This window comes from Hesperophylax consimilis, chromosome 27 (assembly GCF_061612785.1).
Source record: "Hesperophylax consimilis isolate HC1 chromosome 27, BYU_Hcon_1.0, whole genome shotgun sequence".
Taxonomy (NCBI): Eukaryota; Metazoa; Arthropoda; class Insecta; order Trichoptera; family Limnephilidae; genus Hesperophylax; species Hesperophylax consimilis.
This window is the reverse complement of record NC_142862.1, coordinates 23,032,082-23,055,519: the sequence shown is the minus strand read 5'-3', so window position 1 is coordinate 23,055,519 and position 23,438 is coordinate 23,032,082. Positions and strand designations below refer to the sequence as shown.

General features: G+C 33.3%; 1 protein-coding gene across 3 annotated transcripts in view; it reads left to right on the top strand.

The window, feature by feature from the left end:
• The first annotated feature begins 5,371 nt into the window (after positions 1-5,371).
• Positions 5,372-23,438, top strand: part of LOC149410787 (uncharacterized) — a 104,186-nt gene continuing 86,119 nt past the window's right edge. For all 3 annotated transcript variants that reach the window (XM_089648206.1, XM_089648205.1, XM_089648203.1), the window contains exon 1: positions 5,372-5,507. The gene's annotated coding sequence lies outside the window, so the exon portion shown is untranslated. The remainder of the gene's footprint in view (positions 5,508-23,438) is intronic.

The following is a 23,438-nucleotide window of genomic DNA, read 5'->3' as shown; positions in this document are numbered from 1 at the left end:
TTTGATAGATTCCCCAATCTTAACAAACGGACTGCAATCTTTAGAGCACAGGCGTCAGGTAGGTATGCTGTCCTTGTTCTATCGGTATTACAATGGAAGATGCTCTGAGGAACTAGCGTCATTGATCCCTTCGGCACCGGTGCGTAGTCGGGATACACGCCAAACGCGCGCCCAACATTTGTACACAGTTGACACTTGTCACATGAGAACGGGTCGCTTCTATGATTCGTTCTTAAGTTCAACAGCTCGGCTGTGGAACGAACTGCCGGCCTCTGTGTTTCCTCCCTCCTACAACATGGGACTCTTCAAGACCCATGTTCACTCCTTCCTCTCCACAAAAAGACCCTCCACACAGCATCCCCAAAGATGACATAGGCCCTGAGGGAAATTATTTTCTTCAGGGCCTCCTGTGTGGAGTAAATATAAAAAAAAAAAAAAAAAAAAGTATTAAATATGTAAAGTTATTGTTTATTTATTACTGTTGTATTATAATAATGATTTTAAATTGTTAAATAGGGGCCTCATCACGGGTAAAGCATGCAGTGTTACCCACAGTATTGAATAATTTAAAACGTCTAAAATTATTGTTTATTTATTACCGTTGTATTATAATTTATTTTTTTCTTAAAATTAAATTATCTATGTGGCGTTGTTAGACTCACCAGACAAAACAATGCACCGCGACTAGAATAGTATATTCTTAAATGGGAGCATATCATAAGTAATAAATATTTAATTATTTCCTGGTGTGTGTCTGTAATAATTTAATAATGAAACCGTCAGTGTCACAACCTGCGACTAGCGACAAACCAGTAACAGTTAGCGGTTATGGGTAGCCGAATTTATATTTCATATATCTACACTTCTTTCATTTTAAATATGATGTACTGGGTGCAACGAAATTAGGAACAATTTTTAAATTTGGTGCGTTTTTTTTAGATTTGGAGCCATCCCCAATTGTAGAGTTCGGTAGGTATATTGTAAACTGGGGTGGGTGAGTATGTTTAGAAATGGTGTAGGCAAAGTTAGGTATATTGTGAATTGGAGTAGATAAATATACTGAGATTTGGGGTAGGTAGGTCATATTGTGTATTGGGGTAGGTAGGTATATTGTAAACTGGGGTGGGTGAGTATATTTAGAAATGGTGTAGGCGAAGTTAGGTATATTGTGAATTCGAGTAGATAAATATACTTACTGAGATTTGGGGTAGGTAGGTCATATTGTGTATTGCGTTAGGTAGGTATGTTGTAAACTGAGTTGGGTGAGCATATTTAGAAATGGTGTAGGCGAAGTTAGGTATATTGTGAATTCGAGTAGATAAATATACTTACTGAGATTTGGGGTAGGTAGGTCATATTGTGTATTGCGTTAGGTAGGTATGTTGTAAACTGAGTTGGATGAGCATATTTAGAAATGGTGTAGGCGAAGTTAGGTATATTGTGAATTCGAGTAGATAAATATACTTACTGAGATTTGGGGTAGGTAGGTCATATTGTGTATTGCGTTAGGTAGGTATGTTGTAAACTGAGTTGGGTGAGCATATTTAGAAATGGTGTAGGCGAAGTTAAGTTTATTGTGAATTCGAGTAGATAAATATACTGAGATTTGGGGTAGGTAAGCCATATTGTGAATTGGAATAGATAAATATACTGAGATTTGGGGTAGGTAAGCCATATTGTGAATTGGGGTAGGTAGGTATGTTGTGAATAGGAGTAGGTAGGTGTATTGTAAACTGAGATGATTGAGGCGAAGTTAGGTATATTGTGAATTGGAGTAGATAAATATACTGAGATTTGGGTTATTTTTATTTTAATTTTATATGTTTTGGAAAACCAACAATTATAATTATTACAAGGTATGGTGTAGTAAGTGTTAATGATTTAACCAATAATAGGATTTCACTTAGTATGTTGTAAACTGGGGTGGGTGAGTATATTTAGAAATGGTATAGGCGCAGTTATATATATTGTGAATTGAAGTAGATAAATATACTGAGATTTGGGGTAGGTAAGCCATATTGTGAATTGGGGTAGGTAGATATGTTGTTAATAGGGGTAGGTAGGTGTATTATGAATTGGGTTAGGTAGGTATATTGTAAATAGGGGTGGGTGAGTATATTTAAAAATGGTGTAGGTGAAGTTAGGTATGTTGTGAATTGAAGTAGATAAATATTCTAAGATTTAAGGTAAGTGGGTCATATTGTGAATTGGGATAGGAAGATATGTTGTGAATTAGGTTAGGTAGGTATATTGTTGACTGTAGGGTAGATGAATTTTGTATTGAGGCAGGTAGGTAGGTATATTCTGAATTTTGGTAGGTAGGTATGTTGATAATTGAGGTAGGTTGTATTGTGAATTGGGGTAGTTTAGTTAAGTATATTGGGGTATAGGAACATTTAGAGACAGGGATTTGAGAAATATTTGCCTGACTATTGAGATCTGGTCACCAAACATAGCTAAAACCATTTCCGTCAATGCGATATGTTCGTTTTATTCGTGTTGAGGGTGTTGGTGACGTCACGCCGACCAACACTGGTACGTTCCCTGTGACAGCTGTCTTACCAGCCAGTAGCATTGCCTACGTCATAATGGCGTCGCAGCTAGTTCGAACCGTGTAGGAATATGCAGTTTTATATGGATTTTAAAATAAATATTTATTAATAAAAATAATAATAAAAAAATGCCAGACATTTTTAACGATTGATCATTTTTTAACGTTTGTGAAAATTCCATATGTAAATGAAAGATGTAGTTTAGCGCTCGCGGGAACCGAACTCGTCAAGCTGTACAGCATGTAAGAGTATCACTACGTTTCGGTTCTGACGCCTGGAATTAGTTTAAATACCAACTTTGAAGTAAACTATGATTTTCCACGATTTTCGGGCCACCGTGCACATGTAATAATTTTCCATCATTTCCACATAATTGGAAAACAGTCTCTACACCGTCTATCAATAAAGTCCAAATTAGCCCAGCAAAATCGCAAAGTGCATTTTTCCAAAATGCAATTTTGACCTTTATTCGTATATTCTCCAAGGTGCACATTCGCGTGCGCATTCGCTGGATTAACTGTATAGTTTCTGATAGATTTGAAATCGGTCATATGTGAAAGTATTAGGTAACTGCCAAGTCGATTCGCGGCTGATTTGTATAGTCTGTCCGCTGATAAAACGTGATGAAAATAATGTATCTAAATATATACTTAATAAAAAGAAAAATTTTATGCAAAAAATTATCTGCAGATAAAGATTTATTGTTAACACTTATAATTTGTGATTAATTTTTTTAAAATAGTAGTGAACTTTAGACTTCGCCTAATGTTGATCATCACTTCGCCTATAGTTGTAACCCTCATGCACTCTAGCGTAATAAAAAGGAACTATCAAACACGGCTACCAAAATGACAGGATATACACAGATCACACAAACAAATTTACAGACAGACGATATGCAAAGGGGTCAAGTGTTCAAGCACTTCGCTATGCTCAGTCAATCAAGTAATTTGAACCTATCAAATGTGTCTAGCAAACCTAAGATGTGTCTAACTACAGGACAAAATTCAAATTGCACTAACAAATTTTAACAATAAACTTTTTGCCTTCGGTTGTCGGTTTTTTACTTCTTCTTTCCTTTCTCTCATTCGGGCTGGCTCTGTGCAGGCTTTGGGCGCCAAGGCACCAAGGAGTCAAGGAGCTAATGTACAGATAATATCTAACACAGGGCTTTTGAGGCTTTTTAGCGCCATGCGCTGATTGGCTCAAGGCCGGCCCTGCTCTCATTCCTCACTACTATATACTCAACACTGTTAGTTGAACTATTGTATGGTATTAAAAAAATGAATTTAAAACGTGGAAAATAAATGGTACAATCAACATTATTGTTTGTCTTCAATGCCAATATTATTCCTGCCCACCAGACAGTTTTCTTCTATCATTATTATATATTACCAGGGCCGGCCCTGTACAGACGCAAGTGGAGCAGTCCGCTCCGAGCGCCGACTTGTTAAAGTGCCATGGAGCCAATGCGTCGATGACAATACTTAATAGAGCGCCCTTGACATTTTTACTAGCACCAGGCGCCGTTTGGCTCAGGACCAGCCATGTTTATTTATGATAGAAAAATGAAAGTCGTATAGGCCGGTAGTTTTGGACGTGCCGTGAAGATAACCCCGCCAAGGCACGGATGTCTTTCAATTTTGGTCTCTCCATTAATTTAAGCTAAATAAATGTATTGTTGATAACATATATTCCTGCTACTTTTAAATAAATTATTTAAGCCAGCGCTCAGCCTCGCACATATTTTGTATTTATTTTCCAGATTTTAACTTAAAGTGACCAAAATCTGGAAAAGTCTATATTAGTTCACGCGCAATGCGTAGTAACAGTAAGTTGAAAAACTATTTTTTGCACGGAAAATAATGAGAAATATTATTATTTGTATACTTTTTGGAAAGTCGGCAGAGTTACCAATTCCCAAGTGATTTAAAAAAATATATGTCCCTCCTTATATACAAAACCTGCTTTCAAATTAAATGCAAAATGGCATTTGGCCGATGGCGTTAATTGAGGGCACAAAAGATTATTTAGAATTTTTCCCAACTTTTGCCACCTCGACAGCTAATTAAAACAAATTTCTTTTCAAATTAATGTACTTGGTTACAATTCCAATGTTATGCAGTATGTTTTTTTACCTATCTAAATCTAAATTAGGTATAAGTTTTTGACAGTAAAAAAAAAAAGTTTTTTTTTTGCATTTTTTGTGTACCTAAGCTAAGAAAAATTTAGGCTCTTAAGCCAGCATTTCAGTTTGCTTTTTAAGTTCAGCTTTAGATATTTATTTGCATTGTAGGAACCCTGACAACCAAATCCGACTGACATTCCTGACAATACTGAAATACCAGTTAGTTCAGCCCTCAGTTTTTACAATTATTCAACTTTTTCTTCAGATTCAAATTATTTTTCGCTATGCTTATTCCGGAAATATATTTGTTGTGGGTTTGTGTCAATGATTTGAAATAGCCTTGACTGTGGAATTATTAAAAAAAATCGTTGACAACCTCCTTCAAGGACATAATGTATAACAGGATTAAAACATTGCTATTTCCCGGAAGCTAGGAATCTAATTCATATCGATTTAAAACTGACCTCGCACTGTGGCTTAATTGTATGTCAAACACACCAGACAAATAATTATTCTCGGAACTGCTTTACATATCCATGCCTAGAGAATGCTTAGCTTTTAAACGCATCATCGACAAAACCGCTTTGCACAAAAAGTCATTGACAATAAAAAAAATACCTGTTTAATTTAATTAAAAAACAAACATCGTGATTTGAGACCGAACGTTCTAGAATCACTCCATTCGAGAGTACAGGAGTGCTCTAGCGTCAGTGTGTCCCGCAGTTCGGAAGAGTTCGGTTGTCTTCGTGAATCTTCGTGCCGCGACCAATCCGAGTGAAAAAAGTTCAACAAATTTGAAAAAATTAACAAAAAAACGGCCATAGAGAGTGAGTTTACAAGCGATTCGTTTGTTTTTATCAACAGCATTTAAATACCTTTCGATTTCGTTGCGTTTTAAGCTTTTTACATTGTTTTCTGTACTTATTTTTGACGACAGTCGTATTTCGGAGTTTCTTTTTTGCCTTTTTCACACAATAATACGACAATTGGACAGTTTCTATTGTAACAAATCGACGGAAGCGTTGATTATTGAGTTGAAATAAGTGTATCTGTTGAGGAAAGGAGAAGTTATTTCGTAAATCGGTGGATTTCTACATGTACCCGTACTTAACAGCTGTTATAGTGTTTTTCTTGTGGAGAAAATCTACGCCAGGTATATTTTATGTAAAACGAGACATATTTACAGAACCGATCACATATTTTTGGAAAGTTTTTTCAATATTGCAAAAAAACCTTAAAAAATCATTCCACGGAAACGGTGAACTAATTTTACATAATTAATAGCATTTTTATCTTGTGTCCAGGTAGAGTAAGTACCTAGACTTGCATATATGTAGGTACCCGGCATTATTAATAAAATATTCCGAGAAAAAAGCAAATTGTACACCGGTATTCAGAAGGCAGCGGGTTCAATTCCTGTCGGCGGCAAGTATTTTTTCTCGGAAGATTTTTTCAATTTATACAGGTGTTTCAGGCTAATAATTATGACTTAAAAATTATACAATTTGTGTGCATTGTGTTTCCTAATTTTCTCAAATTATATTCAATCTCAAAAAGATATAATATTAAATTTGCTCCAGTTCTCAAGGAAGGCATTTATAAAATGGGCAATTGTAAAACTACACTCTAATTTAATAGAAAAAAACAGGTATTAGCTAACGTATCATATCAAAAGGTCTAAAAAAAGTGGTTACCGCTTTAAAATAAGTTGAGAAACTTGACTCCTAATTGCTGAAACAATAACAAAAAACTTCATTAAAAAAATCATCATTTATAACGATTTTGTGAGATACAATTGTATAACTACGATTACAATTGTAACGTGTCTTTTTATTACTTATGACAACTGACTGCGATAAAGTAATTTTATTTTAACTTTTAATATATAACACCGAATGAATTACCACAAATTAGTTTGAGCAGAATTAAAATAAATAAATGCTTTCGCTTTTAGATTGACTAATTTTTCCTAATAAAATGATACACCGGTATAATACACGTTTATTTAATCTGAATATATTAGTATTATGTGACTAGTCTGTTTTATAAATACGTTACAATAAAATTTTGGAAATCATGATATTTCAGCAGATAAAAAATGTACTGATGAAATTAATTTGTTAGTTAACAAAAAAATATTTTGATGAAATTGATTTCTTAGTTAATAAAAAATTATAAATTGATGAAATTAATTTCTTAGTTAATAAAAATTATAAATTGATGAAAATTTGTTAGTTAATAAAAAAATGTATTGATGAAATTAATTTGTTAGTTAGTAAAAAAATATATATTGATGAAATTAATTTGTTGGTTAATGAAAAATATATTGATGAAATTAATTTCATAGTTAATAAAAAAATATTTATTGTAGAAATTAATTTGTTAGTCTTTTTAGTTTACCCACAAATCAGCATTTAAAAAAATGTAGCTTAACGTCATCACAATTCGATTATTGTGAAATGCATTTTGCCTGTATCAAATAAATTGTATTTATTCATCGATAAACTTTAGCATTATTATTATGCAATCAATTATTCAAGTGTTATTTTATTTGTACTTGACCTTTTCGTTTCTATAAATTTATTGCTTTTGTTGTAAACGTGAAAATTAAAATTCAATTTCATGTGTTATAATGCTATCGAATAAGAATATTTATTTAAAAAAAATGCAATGATGATTAAAAGTTCCGTTGGTGTAATAACTTAATAAGTAAAATCACAAATTGTAATATTGAAGATGTGAAACAGAAAAGGATTCAGTCACATCTACGAATGAAACCAGGACCTCTTCCTTGCCTGTGAAGTGCTCTGACCACTGAGCTGATTCGACCATATCAACTCATTTTTAACTGTTTCATATTTAACAAAATGAAGATAATAATTTTGTAGATCTCAGTTAAGTTCGAGACAGTTAAAATTTATGATATGATCGAATTAACTCAGTGGTCAGGCAAAGAAAAGGTATTGGGTCTAATTCCTCGATGTGACTAATTTTTTAAATGTTTTTTTCTGTTTCAAATTTTTCGTTTTAGAGACGTTATTATTATCTTCAATGATTAAATATATTATTTAAAATGCCTCAGCATTTTTCAGAACTTAAATATTAGAGTAGACATAGAATAAAGAAGACCACAAGATATTCGATGTGGGCGTGTTTTATGACTAATCTCCATATAATTTTCAAATACAGAAATTGCAAGAAGTATGTAGGTAGTTGTGCAATAAATTTACTTTATTATATGCTATCTGAAGTTTACCTGGCGTTACTGGGGGTTATCCTTAGAAGATAGACAAATACCATCGCGGACTTTTCTATAGGCCTTTTTAAGATGTACAATTCCGTAGTACATTATTTTGATGTATCTCATAAGGTTTAGCCAGCGTTAGCAATGTAAGCACCCGAAAATATTTTTTTACGACTTGATTACAAAACATAGACTTTTCTCTACTTTCTGTAAGTATTATATATAGAAACCTTCCAGAAGAAATGAATGATAGTAATCCTTTCACAATCAGTTGTGTAGTTGTGTTGTAGAAGAACTAAGCCAACAGACAGACACGGATAGCGACTTTATTTTATACTATTTAGAGATTCATAGAACGTTTTTACAGTGGCTTTTGTTAAGGCGATGCACTACGTCGTGTAATATTTTAAATTGAGCCGCTATAAATAACAACCCTTACGTAGATGGCGATAAGGTTTAAATTCCCGCTTAACACTATCCGCCTGTTTTGATTAATGCAAGAAAAAAACATGGCCAAAAGGTGCCTTTTATTTTATTTTGTGGATTTTCAGGCATAAATATTTAATTTTTTTCAATCATTTTATACATAACTTAATTTTCCACATAATACAATAAAATCATAATTATAATTTTTTTCTGGGCTTATAAAAAAACTTATCTAAAAAATACTCGATTATTTTAAAGACCAAGATGTATTCTACTCGCAGTATTTAATTAAAGCATCTGAAACATTTCTAGGCGACCAAATTTTCAAAATAAAAACACATGATTTTGCATTACTACGTATGGCATCGCCTTAACTGCATTAAATTTAACCTGTTTTATTCTGACCTAAGGTAACACTACGACTCTTTTATGCACATGAATGACCTCGTGGTGACCTTTGCCAATTAGATTCAACCCACCTGTTATTAGACCTTCACAAAAAAAAACTGTTTGGAACGATTTTAGTAATAAGTATGTAGCTAGTTACTAATAAAGTGCAAGGCTCAATCTTATTGTTATTTATATTATTTTATTGATAAAATATGCATTATACTTATAGGTACATGGGTTAGTAACAACGGTTGTTATTTTTTACTCAAAATCCAATAATCAAATTATTTACAACTAGCTAAATTCCCCGGCATTGCTCGGGCATCACGCAGACTTTTTTTTTAATTTCACGTAGACAGTGAATTTCCTGATTGATTAATTGTGATGTTTAAGTGTGAAAAATTTCACCAACCTCGGAATGAAACTGTATATCTGCATACAAGTCAAATCCACGCCGCCCGGTTGGATTTACGGACATTATAAGATTTACAAGTAAAATAAATATGTTCATTTGAATCACCTATCCAATTTTATAAGGCAGAGCACTGTATTTTTCAAATTTGCTTTTTTAGGAATTCGTTAGCCAAATTAACCATTTTTAACTAGAAATATAATTTCCACCGGGGAGTAATAAAACATAATATTTAACCGTTCAAAAAATGATAAAAATTTTTTTTGGTTGTTTGTTCGATACAGTAAAAAAAATGAAAAAACTGAAATTCGTGCGAAACCGTGTAGTAATTATAATACATATGTATGTTTGTTTGTATGTATGTTTTAAAAGTGGAATCGTGGCACCATGGTGGTACGGAAGGTAATGCAGACCTCGTTTTCTGTTGAAACCTGCAAAATAATACAGGTTTTCATAGTATTGATTTGTTCCAATACAACTAATGTTCGCCGAGGTATTTCAACGCGGGGCGGGTAGTCAAGCACGAAACACGGCTTATTCCGATGAAAAAATACATTGCCAATTTCAAAGCGGTTTTGTTATCAGTCCGACTATCATAAAACACGTACAATGTTAATCGATTTGTTTCAAAATGCTAGACATTAAATAGATATTGGACTTTAGCAATTAAATCAACTGTTTTAAATTACGATAATTATTGAAAAATAAGTTTAATTAATTTGTGATATTTATTTGTGTTTACCATCTGATTTTTTCCCAAGTTAGAGATAAGCATACTTAATTCAATACTTATTTATGCATCAGAATTCTTTGTACGAGCAGGTAAAATTATTTGAAAACATTGTTAATTATCTTCTACTTTAATTAAATAGTATAAAACAATGTCACTATCCACATCTGTATGTTTGTGCGCTCAGTTCTTCTAAACTAGGCAATGTATTTTGATAGGGTTGTCACTATCATTTAGAAAATTTATTCCGAAAAGTTTGCATATATAATATTTTGTATTATTTTGTTTAATATTATTTGCATATATGTTTTGTAATCAAGTCGTAAAAAATCGGTTTCGGTCGGTTACATTGCTATCGCTGGCTTATAAGATACATTGAAATAATGTACAACGTAATTGTATATCTTAAAAAGGCCTACAGAAAATTCCATAATGGTTTATAAGGATAACGACCAGTAACGCTAGGTACACCTCAGCTAGTAAATTTTCTAAATGATAGAGAAAACTCTATCAATATCCGTTGCGTAGTTTAGAAGAACTAAGCGCACAAACAGACAGTCGCGGATGGCGACTTTATTTAATACTATTTAGAAATCATTACATTTTAATTTGTTTGGTTTAGTTTTTATGGTGATTTGGTTTTCTGAATCATGTTTAGAAGCTCATCAATACAAATTTTGTATCGAATGAATCCTGATTTAAACCCCACGAGGCTAAAAATAAAGTAAATACCGCATTTTGTCAGGAACTTAGTATTTGTATATGTGTACAATTTGAACTAAATCCGTGGTAAAATGTAAACCTAACCTAACCTTATTATTTTATGTCCCATCAATAAATATACATTACATAATTGAATAGGTACTGAAAGTTCTCTTCATAGTTTGAAACCTTTTCTACGTCATAAAATAAGTCGCTCACATATAGGAAGTTACATGATATATTTATGATATATCAAGGTACACGTGAAACCTGTTATCATTGGTTGGCAACACTGAAATATGTTAACTTCTCTTTATCACATTGTGTTACAATCTCAGTGGTTTTGTTGTTCAATGGCCTTCGAGACATTTTCCATATAAATCAATTAAAATTTAACAAACATTTCCTGGCTATGAGGGTGGGAGAGGTCAACGAATAAATGCATTGCAGGTACGCCAACACATTTCTCTTTACAACAATAATAATCAGTATAATTGTAAAAGTAAGTGTAAAATGTGCGTGCCAATAAAACTCAGAAACGAGTCCCGGTACGATCAAGAGGGTTATATGGTGTGGTAGCCCTCTATCCCCCATTCATGAAGAAGGTTCCCGTTTTTAACTGAAGGGCGTGCTTTTGAAGTTTCACCCTCTACAAATTTCTAGAACAGTCCAGAGTATTTAAGAGCATTCCACAACATTCCAGAACATCAGAAACGTTCGGAATATCCCGGAACATCCCAGATCAAATTGAACTAAAAACGGGATTACAGGCCGTTTCTTGATAAACTTAAAAATACATATTAAAATCGAAATCGTGACAATAAATTAGTATCTCTAAATACAGGGTTTTCCAATAAGAGGTGTTATTTTGAATAGCCCGCTATTTCGGTAGATGTTACTTTTGAAGCTGTCATTTTATGACATTTGACAAGTAGAAACTATGCCATTGATAAAAATGGAACAATACACGCTTCAACAACGCATTAAAATTATGAAAATTAACTTGAGTGAATCAAATGCAAATCATTTTGAGTGGTGAGGCCCATTTCCACCTCGGTGGCTTCGTCAACAAGCAAAATTGTCGCATTTGCGGCTCAGAAAACCCAAGAGTTATTGTTGAAAAGACTCTCTATCCTCAACATGTGACTGTTTGGTGCGGTTTATGGTCCGGTGGAGTCATTGGACCTTACTTTTTCGAAAATGAGGCTGGAGCAACAGTTACGGTGAATGGATTGCGCTATCGAGAGATGATTAATGATTTTTTATGGCCGGAATTGGATGGTATTGATCTGGACAACGTTTACTTTCAACAAGACGGCGCTACGTGCCACACAAGCAACGAAACCTGTATATATATAATACATGATTGATAAATTAAACAAAAAATATTTATACAGTTTGTTCCATTGAAATAATGGAAAATTAGCAATCTAATATCATGCATCATCGGTTGGAAAAACTTACGCTGAAATTAATATTTAAAGAATTTATTAACCTTGCGTATCAGTAAAGACATTTTTAGCTGTGAGCACACTTAAGACAGTCTACAAAATCAGCAAGGCGACAAATCATGCATCGCATTAAAATATTACTTATCAGAATGAGGTCTTTTTCTGTGTGGCTTACAATGCGTAATACGAACAAAGGTTGCCCAATATCTCAGCGTAACACACTTAAATGTACCTACAAACTTGAACATAAATGATTACGTTTGAGAGCAACTAGTTATTAGCCAATAATGGATGCATTGCCCAATAACTTCATAATGTATATTGCTTACAGCCGCATGATACCTGATGGGTACAAATCACATTATTGCATTGTGATATAATGTATTTAATTACCCTAAACTTAACCTGGTCAATGATAATAATTGTTGGCGAATTTAATTGTACAATGTGACCTTCGTCGTTTCAAACCGGCTGCGGATCATAATGAAGTTTTAGTGCTCGGGGCTGATGCCAAAATGCAACCTCATTTTGCAATTGTGTCGCCTGATATTGTTTGATTTATTTGTACATTCAAAATTGCTTCACAGCTGGAGGTTGCGATATATGAAATTTAAAAAAAAATCATCATGTAAAAAACAAAATTGTTTTGCTGAAGGTTGAACCTGCCTTCCTAAGGACCGGATTCAATCGATCTACAACCCTTGTCAGATGCAGAGCGGCTTATACCGACAATTATTTCGTATATTGACTGCTGTAATGTTGTCCGATTGAGAGAAATGCGTATTTATCCGCGTGTGAGTACATGATTGACCCCAAAAGTTTATAGGATGCCTTGTCATTGACAACAAGTCTATTTGCAGAGTTTCAGCTCTATGTGATGTCGGAAAGTGGGTTAATTTCCGCTACCAAGATCTGTATATCATATAAATGTATAAATTTTTTTATGTTTTCATTGCCCGTAGTCGGTGGTTCTATTAAACCCTTGTTTAGGTAATGTTGTTAGTCAAAATGAGACGGCTTTTCATTTTTTAAATTGGAACTGATTGTGTCAAAAATTGAGTTTCATTTTCAAAATTTGAACTGATATTTTTTTAACGTGAAACCGCACAAGAGCCCCAACTGATCCCAACCGTCGGGAGCCAATGAGACTATGGCATCCCCAATTAGGATATTCTGTGAGGCTGGAGGTCGTTGGAGGGGAAGGAGATGGAGATAGGGAAGATTGAGGTAGGGAAGTACCTGGCTATTCAGTTCTGGTCACTAGACACGGCCAAAGCCATTTCAACCAACGTTTCAATTTTGTATGGTGGTCTTACACCGGGGCCATACTGAGAGTATCTTCCATTCTGGAACGTGAAATTTACTTGCGCACGCCGGGATTTTGAATCTTGCTAGTCGAGAGCCTTGACCCTCGACCGAAGCCATGTCACCATGTGTCAAGAATTCAGACATTTTTTACTATTTATTTCTTGCTAGATCAATCCCGGTGAGTTACGAAACTTATTGTAGGACGAGAAGAACTTACAATATATTGGTAGCTAGGTAGGTTGATATCAATATCATTTATCATTTCACATACAAGTTGTGATTTGTCCACATATTTGTAGGTTGCATAGATCAAATATAAAGAATAATAAGGGTCCTACGATGCTACCTTGTGGAACGCCACAAACAGTTTTTTGAGGACGATTACAGGTACTGTTATTTGAACACATTGCGTTCGATCCGCTAGAGAACTAAAAAATAATTACAAAAAAATAATTACAAAACAGTACAAAAAAATCATAATCATAAGTTTCATACACAAAACAGTAAACAAATAGAAAAAGGGAGGTTAAGTAGAACATACAAGAAGAAACAAAAAAGGAAACAGACAGAGATATACATATAAGCACAGAACCAAGCTAGGAATTTAGAAGTAGGTACTTACCCACTAATAATTTGACAACTTACGTAACATTAAATATTTATAAAGAGATGATGCTGAAAAAAAAACACATATATATATAGATCATTTTGCAGCAAATATTGTTTTATCATATTTTTTAAGACCAGCAAAGCTTCTAATCGCGTTATTCCACCAAAGCCTTCTGACTTACGCATTCAAATGTTGTTTAAAACGTTACACAAACATTCTATTACAATTCCCGTCGTTTATAACACTACTTTAAGTGAGAGTGAAAATAACGAAATGACCGAAATACTACGTGACGATTAGTATTCCATCACAACAGAAAACGAAGACTTGGTCGTGCCAATGTCGAGTAAGAACTTTTCAACACGTATAGAATACTATTATTGTTACAAGTCACAATTCAATCGAATTTATTTTTATATTTTGTGGTAGATTGTGAAACTAATGATGATTTGAATTTTTTATTTTAAATATATTTTTTTTCTAATAGACACTACCCGGATTCATCTGGGATTTGGCACTGTTTTTTATTTCTTTTTTCTTATTTTTTAATAAAATTTAAATATTTTATGATTCAAAGAGGAAGATATTCCCAGTATCGCGCTTTTGTACGACCACAATTCTGAATCGAAACGTGTCTTGAAATGGCTTTATACTTATTTGGTTACTTGTGGGCCTACTCTGGATCTTTGTAATTTCGTGGTTGAACCTTTCCTCGCTGGTGCTGTTAACTGAGTGAAAATCGGCTCCAATTAATTAAACATCTCTCTAAATATACTAAACACATAGTTTAAATTTTAGTTATTTAAAATGTATAAATATTTACCGATTATATAGCACAGGTGAACGAGGAATTTTTGAAAACCGCAAGGGGTTAATATGGGTTTGTTACGTGGCTCAACCTAAATCTGAATAGCTAGGTACCTCACCACCTTCCTCTCACCTATCTCCTTCCTTTTCCCATTACCTTCAGCCTCGCAACACACCCCTGTTGGGGATGCCATAGTCTCACACTCTCCAGACGTCTGGAAGAAGTTGGGACCCTTACATCGCGAGCTGAAAATAGTTTGATTGGCCTAGTTATTCCTGACAGAAATTTATGCAAATTTCACGACGCCAGAACTCACCCTGCTGCATTAAACATTTTAACGTTGTATTTTTTATCAGTTAAATGGTAAATATGAATTAAGATTTTCACGGCCAAAAAAATTTTTGTTATTTCTTTTTGGGATGTTATGCCGGGTTGCGCTAACTCCTTCTTTAGCCAACGTTTCGGACAGCATTGCAGTGTCCATCATCAGGGCAGATGTGTTATCAATTATAAGATATAAATTACCCCAAATTTATTATATCCCAAAAACAAATAACAAAAAAGTTAAATGGTAATTTTAAAATTATTCGTAATGGAAATAACATATCAAGATAAAACCATTAATCTAGAATTTCTAAATTGAAAAATGTGTGCAACTTTCATAACGCCAGAGCTTACCGTTTGGGAGATTTGATGCTTTAAACGTAAAAATAACAGATTCTTTGCTTTATCGTTAAGATCATATTAACCATCGGTAATCTTACAGTCTTACAGGTAGGTTGCATCTCTGTATGGGTTATTACATCATGAAATATTGCCAAGTTATCAACATAAAGTATTATATAAGCCGACCTGACCTATAGATAGCCAATATTATCTTGTCTTCATAATTTGTTGAACAAAGAAATTCCATAGACAAGTTTAGTAATAGTGATGAACAAAAATTTCCATATTACAATACATCAATAATGAATAGTCCATACATTAGATAGCTACGTAGCAGGCAAGGGAATGAAATTGAATCCGTATTTTTAACATTTTAGGGACACGTTTAATAAAACAACCTCATTCCATGATGAAATTAATAATTTTTAAAAATTCAATAGAACATTTTATGTTAAATGAATCAAAAGGTACGAAGGTTACCGAGAAAACGCGCGTGGTTACACCGAACTAGGTCCACTGGACATATTAGAGATTTAATGCGTTTTGTACTGTACATAAATTCACAAGTCAGATAAGCTGTCACCAGCTGCCAGAAACAAGTCGCTACAGGTTTTTTTTTTGTGAAAATATGCCTTCCTATGCTTTTGAGAGGTGCACACGTCATTCTCGAGGATAAAAAATGCAGTTTTTGGATGCAGTTTCTTTCTATTCGTAAATATGCACTAATTACTCTTTTTAAAGATAGAAAAACATTCCCAGGTTACGAATACTGAAAATATTTGAAAATCTCGTACTACCATCACAGTAAGCGGAAAATGTTGCTTTTATTAATAATAATATTATTTATCAAGGCTTTTGGCTAACCGCAATCGTTAAATGTTGATATAAAATAAAGGAAGACAAGGAACACAGAAACTCAAGTGTAGGAAGAAAAAACTACGCTGATCGGTGTCGGCTTGCGTGGATGGATTGTTGAAAATATAGCTATTTCATCCATACGCACACATTCTTTAAGTTGCTATCCTTTTCTCATACGTTTCGTTTTTCACTTGATACTAAAATCAAGAAATTTGCGCGCCGTTGTATTGCTATTTCATCCGCACACAAATATTCTCTGAATTCCTATCCTTTTCTTATTCGTTTCGTTTTAGCTACGAAAAATAAAACAACAACGTGATATCTTTGTCAGATTAGTATGTCTATAACCTACTTTGTATTTTTAAACTCTATGTGTTTTATTGTATTTTCTAGTAACTAATTTGTTGCATTTGTTAAAATTGCGGAGAGCGAATCTCACAAAATTTTCTAATCAATTTTTTGCCTATCGAAGGCTATTGGCTGTTTAAAAATCTCTCTATACGGCAGGTGATCGACGTATACCTTAGAATATATTTTAATACTTTTACGTAATAATCTATAAGACTCATGCAATGCTTCTACTTATGATTCAATACTATTGCCTGTATTGTTCAAGAACCAAAAAACTCATAAAAGATAGAGAAAGAGCGATTTTCTAATTTGGGCACTGTGCAAAGTCTGATATTTTTAACTCACGAATTTTCTTTTCAATAGGACAAACATTTTAATGAGCGGATTGCAGTAATTTGAAAGCGTTTGATAAATTTGGACTCTTGATCCCTTTGGAACCGGCTGATACATGGTCGGAACACAGGTAAACGCGAGCCCAACAAACGTATACAAACCATGTTCTCTCCGATAATTAACTTTTCTCATGTTCTGTCCCTAGAGAAAACATTAATTTGTAACGCTTCTCTATTTGTAGGGAATCTTGTGCAAAGTGAACATAAAATAAAACCTTCCTGCAGTATTATTATGTAGGTTTGAATTTTGTTAAGATTCGAAGCAAAATCCTCGTGCATTTTGCACTGAACCATGACGCTTCACTTCGAGTAGTGAACCAGAAATCACAGCGTCAATATCACGTTCTGTCGGCCATTTTCTCTCTGTTGCATTAAGCAACGGTGGTGATATAGTCTGCATGCAAAACTACCTCAAACCACAACCTGCGCTCCAATACCTACAAACCAACTACCGCCTACAGCCCACAACCAGTGTCGGATCTTTAACTATTACTCATCGACTTAACGAAAGGCATTTGACAGTATGCCACAGGAAGCTAATAAACATACGGTGGATTTCAAGGAACAGCAAACGAATAGTTCAAAAGTTATCTACATAAATTACACTAATATATAAACATTAAATATATACTTAGCTAACTCACCTATTTAAATTTTTGGAATACCCCAAGGGACAGTTCTAGGTCCTATATTATTTATCATTTACTTGAATGAAATGCTAAATTTCCAAAAATTTGTGAAAAAAGATAAATGATCACAACAACTACCACGAAAACTTACATAAGACTCATCAGATGTAACCCTTTAGATAAACATCTCCAAATACCAACTGGGTTCGTAGATCGCGCTTTCTGCGTATCATGTATCAATCATTAAAGCTTGAACGAAACATCCAAATTAATAAAACCCGTGCTAAACTCAACCTTTTTCAGATCAAAATCAAATACACATCTTTTCAGAATGTGAAACTTATCCGCTAATGGATAATTGGTTTAAAAATCTTGTAGTTTATGTTTTCAAGTTTGACCAGCCATGTTTGAGATTTTTTGTTATTGTGTAGAAACGTTTTCTTGGTAAAACGGCTAAGATTTTAATGCTATTTGTAAGAACAGAAAACCTCATCGTGGAAACATTTTTAAGCCATTATTACCAATTTCGCACGACAATCGATGTGGACCTTGCTCGACTAGCAATAAATAAATGAACCTTGCAGCACTTACCAAGATAATCCCTTTTTAAAACAAGTTACGCTGAGTGAAAGGGCTCTTTGCTACAAACTAAATTTATAACCTCTACTTTTTAATATAAAATAAATATCTACCATAAACTTTCTCCAAGGACGGGCTGCAATCCCGCCCTGGTGGAATATATATAACTTTTACCAAGAAGTGAAGCAACTTCGAATTATAAGTCAGTAAGCAAATACAGAATATGCAACAGCTTGCGGCGATAACAATATTAATTAAATATTTTTCCTCCTTATCGCGATGGTTTTTTATGGTGTTTATTATGACTTTAATTTAGTGGTTATCTCCATGAATTAAGTTAAATTCTCAATTGAACCCATTGGGTATACCTAAGACTAAATTATCAATGATTGATACAGATACTTATATATGCAGCCCGGGAGTCGCTACCGTAGGTATTAGTGTTACCAGTGCAAACTGAATACTTGGTATTATCGTCAAATGGTAGATATTATCGGTGCCTTTTAAATATATGAATTTCACTTTTGCTTTCGTGAATGAGTGCATCTTGGAACTGGAAATTAACCCACTTTCCGACATCCAAGATTGAGCTGAAACTCGACAGATAGACTTGTTTTCGATGACAACGCATTCTGTAATCTTTCGGTGGCAATCACTTTCACACAAGCGGACACATATATGCATTTCTGTGGAATTCGATGACATTACAATGTTAATTTACGCAATAAATGTAAATATTATCCAATAAGGATTTGGCTTGGTTGGTATAGATATTGACTCCAGTTCCTGGGTGGGAAGGTTCAATCCTTAGTTAAACAATTTTTTTTGAAGATTTAAAAGACATTTTAAAACAGTTATAGTAAAAAAACAGTTTTTTTCGGGTTGATTTTTTGTAGTTTATCCACGTTCATAAACACCTTAGCAATAAGAATAATGCTTCGTGCACACTCTTATATGTGTGCAGGCGAAGCTTAATGCTAAATCACCATTTTGATTAATCTTTATAACGAATTGGTGTACATTATGAATACCAAAAAATATGCTTTAGATAAATTGAAGGTTATACTATCGCTTCGCTTGAGTAGAATACAAATATTAAAATAAATTACTCAATAAAAAATATAAATGTAAACTATTAAAAAAAACATTTTTTCAATTGAAATGTATGAACGCGTAAAGGAATTTTTTTAAATACAGTATTATAGCTAAAATTATTTGTGACAATTTCATTTGATTAACGTTTTTGCTTTCTTATAAAATTATTTGCAAAATAAATAAAAACCAGTTTTTGACTTGAAATTGAACGTTTCTAGACTCCGTTTGTCAAGAGATTTTAATGCCTATTACCTACAATATAAGGTATATCAAGAATTTACACACTTTTGGCTTGTAGCTTCCTCTTAAAGCAAGAATATCAAACGTTGTAGTTGTTAACCTACCCGAACAGAAAATAATTTGTCAGCGAAATATAAAATAAAAAAACAACACATGGTGTTTTAGTTCCAAGTTTGGCCAACTGTGCAGATTTAATTAGATATTTTGTACTACGTTCAACATTCCAACAATGGCATCTGATTTGATTAGTAACTATGTGAATTTCGTTAAAATCTCTTAAATTGGATGTTTTATTCGAGTGAGGTCGTCGATTATTCGATAAGCCGTTACAATGGACAATGGCTTCCTTGGTTTATGGCGTTTTTTCGAGGGAATCTCGTACGAGGTAAACTCAGAATGAAAGTGATTTGAATTCAATGGGAGGAACGAGAGATGAATGATACGATGGTATGCCTTCATCATTTATTTATGAATGTATATTGCGAAAGACTTTTAACAAACGAACAATAACAAAGTGAATCCAATTGCGTGCATAAATTATCCGAATAATATTCACCAAGTGGAACGATAAGTAGATATGAACTGGGGGTTGATTAGTTCCTTTCCCATGATTCGTCGTTCTGGTTAACAAAACTAAAAAACAAAATAAAAATAAATAAATACATTTTCTACCCCGATTAGTGTTAACGAACCTGTATCACAAACGTTTGAAAATATTAGAAATCTTGTTTCATTTTGTAATAAAAATGTTATTTTTAAGTCGGGGACGCCCGAGGAAGACATGGCACGATCAAGTGAATCGGATACTTGAGTCGGGTTATCTTAGATGAGTACATATGAGTTGTTTGGCGGTACGACCTCTCTGCCTACTCTTGCGGGGAAACGGCGGGTTGGTTCTCCATTTTCGCAATAAAACTGTAGCTTTGTACAAAAAATAAACCAACAAATTCTCTACTTTATATTATTTGACTATCTGAGTTCCCGGTGTTGCCCGGGCTTCGCGTAGAATTTTTTCGAAATTTCATGTTTCATTCTCTTGTTTTGAAGGTCAGGTGTGCAAAATTGCATCGACCTCAGAATGAAACTGCAGATTAATGTTGAAATCAAATCCACGCCACCACTAAAAGACACTCTCCTTTATATATTATATTATCACAATAAAATACATTACCTAACAATAATCCAACAATTGTCAAAATGTACCCAAAACACTAAATTCTAAAATAAAAATATTCTATCAAAGCGTACGTGGACTAAGAACTAAATTATTGTAAACTAAATTTAAATTTTCAATGGGTTTTCTGTCTCACAACCATTCGTTATAATGCTGTAAAATACATTTTATATTATTTAACCTCATTTTAATGCTAAAAAATTTTGGCAAATATGGTAAACAAGAGAACAAAATATTCAAAGTATCCCAACAAAATCTAACTCAAAATCCATGATCATTATTTTATAAGCAAATCAGCAAACATGAACATTTCTGTCACACGAAAGATTTTAAACAATTTTATACTATTATTTAATTGTAAAATATCGTATGTATATTGAATATGGAATTTTTGTTTTTAAAAAAAAACGCCCAGAAAATAGTTATATATATCGCCATTCAAGGTGTTGTACGAACTGCTCTCGTGTATTTAAATGTTGGTGACTGGCAAGATTTATCGGCTTGCCACACTGAACTTCGGTTGCCTGTCAGTTGTCACCCGAACGGAGTTATTCCGATCCGAGCAGCCGTGTGCTTCCCGCCTTCACCTTCTGCTAATTTTATTTAGCGTGTAAATCTTATGTTTTTAAATAAAATAATCTACCGAACGATTTTCCACCTTAATTCATCTCTACAATCCCAGGATCTTTTAGCACTGCGTTATGGTAAGACATAGTATCCTGCTACAGTGTAAAATACCGCCATTGTCGAAAGACATACAAATAATACAATGTATTATATTTATAAAGTATTCATTTCATTGCATGACCCAAAAGCTTTAACGAATAAATGTCAGTCCATGACACCCATACGATTCTGGAAACAATTCATGATCGAGACTTCTGCTTAAAATAATCGACATAACATAAGAATAAATTCCACAGTTTACCCCAAGGATAACATTAGAACATTAAAACCATAATATGTTGTTTTATGACGCATTATTCTTTGAATTTAAACTCTATTACAAAAGCTAAATAATATGGTCTCTTGTGACCTTCAATTTTTCTTGAAGTAATTCTTCGAATTTCCCAGACCTCGGATTCTTTGGGTTTTAGTAACACGTTTTTCGATTAACTTTTGGGGCTATTATTTTTTTTATGTGACACCACACAATTGTCTCAATTCTCGGAGCCAGTGGGATTTTGGGATATCCATTTGAGGAATTTGTAAGGCAATTTGAGTAAGGGAAAGAGAAGGTTGAAAATTTCCTGCGTATTGTATTAAATTGCTAATTTATTAAGAATCTGTTTAAATTATTGATAATTCTAGTCAAAAGCGGGATTGCAGGCCTTACGAATGAATTTACAAGTTTCCTGATAAACTTATATCATGATATCAAATATATTATCATGATGTAGGAACACGTGTTCATGAAAATCTGAATATTTTAGCATTATAAGAAATGAAGTGTAATAATTAATATTCTCATTTCGAATTATTGATTTTAAAAACGATCTTAAACCGCACATTCCGAAATGGTTCCAATTGGCAACAACATCATTAACATCAACAACACCACCGAATTCACGAATACGGCAAAACTAAAATGGCACATTTTAAATCGTTGTAGAAAATTTATGTGTCAACATGTAAATAAAATTAAAATACATCCATTATAATAAAATTAAAATTAAAATACATCCATCGTAATATTATTCTAAATTAATTTTGAAAATGAAAAAAAAAAACAATGAAAACACGCTATTCTTTTGAAAAGAGAATACCGTTTGTTCGGATTATTTATAAACCTTTTGAGATGACTTAACAGCTGTCGGCAAGGTAATAAAAATAGCAAATTAAGTGACTGTTTCGTGCAACGGTAAAACGTGAATTTACGCAAGATTCTGTTTGTGTGATTCAACATAGATACGCCTTTCTGTAAATGGTAAATAATGAATATAAATCGTTTGCTCCTTGACATAAATGCCATCTTCAATTGCTGCCATCTTCGGGCGTAATAATTCTCACTGATGTACAATGATAAAAATCTAAATAAACTGTGGATAGTGGAATAAGATAGGATGCTATAATTCCTGATCGGGGTCCATTTTTTCCAACCGCCTGCTAATTTCGATATTGTCAATCTATCACATTAAAAGTTTAATTGTTTTGTTGAAGCCAAAGTTTTATATAAGGCGACATGAGACTCCAATAACGGGGGTTTGCCCGAGGCTCACATTTTAATAAATTTATAATGAATAAACTACATACTTTATAATGAATAAACTGAATTGAATTGAATGATGACTCAACACAGTGACAATTTCAACACACCTTTAAAAAGTGATATTAAGTCGTTAAAACTGATGAACACTTAAACCTTACCTACATAACCTAATTAACCTTTTATCATCACTTTTTATGATTTGAAAGGTGGGTTGAATTGTAATTTTAATGAGTTATCCTGTCACCATGAGAGATGTGCCCTCCTGTTCTGTTAATAATGAAATGTCTTGAGATAAATCCACTAAGAAGATAATAAAAAAGGTGTTTTCACGAAATATTGTGAGTTTATTTACTAAATCCCGTATAAGTAGACAAGAGGTTTTAATTTTTTGGTACTTAGTACCTATTTTATTCCGCGTATTAAAATGTATTGATTTGTGTATTAGCGACTTATGTGCCGTCGTATCTCCGTTTCTCAGGCTGTC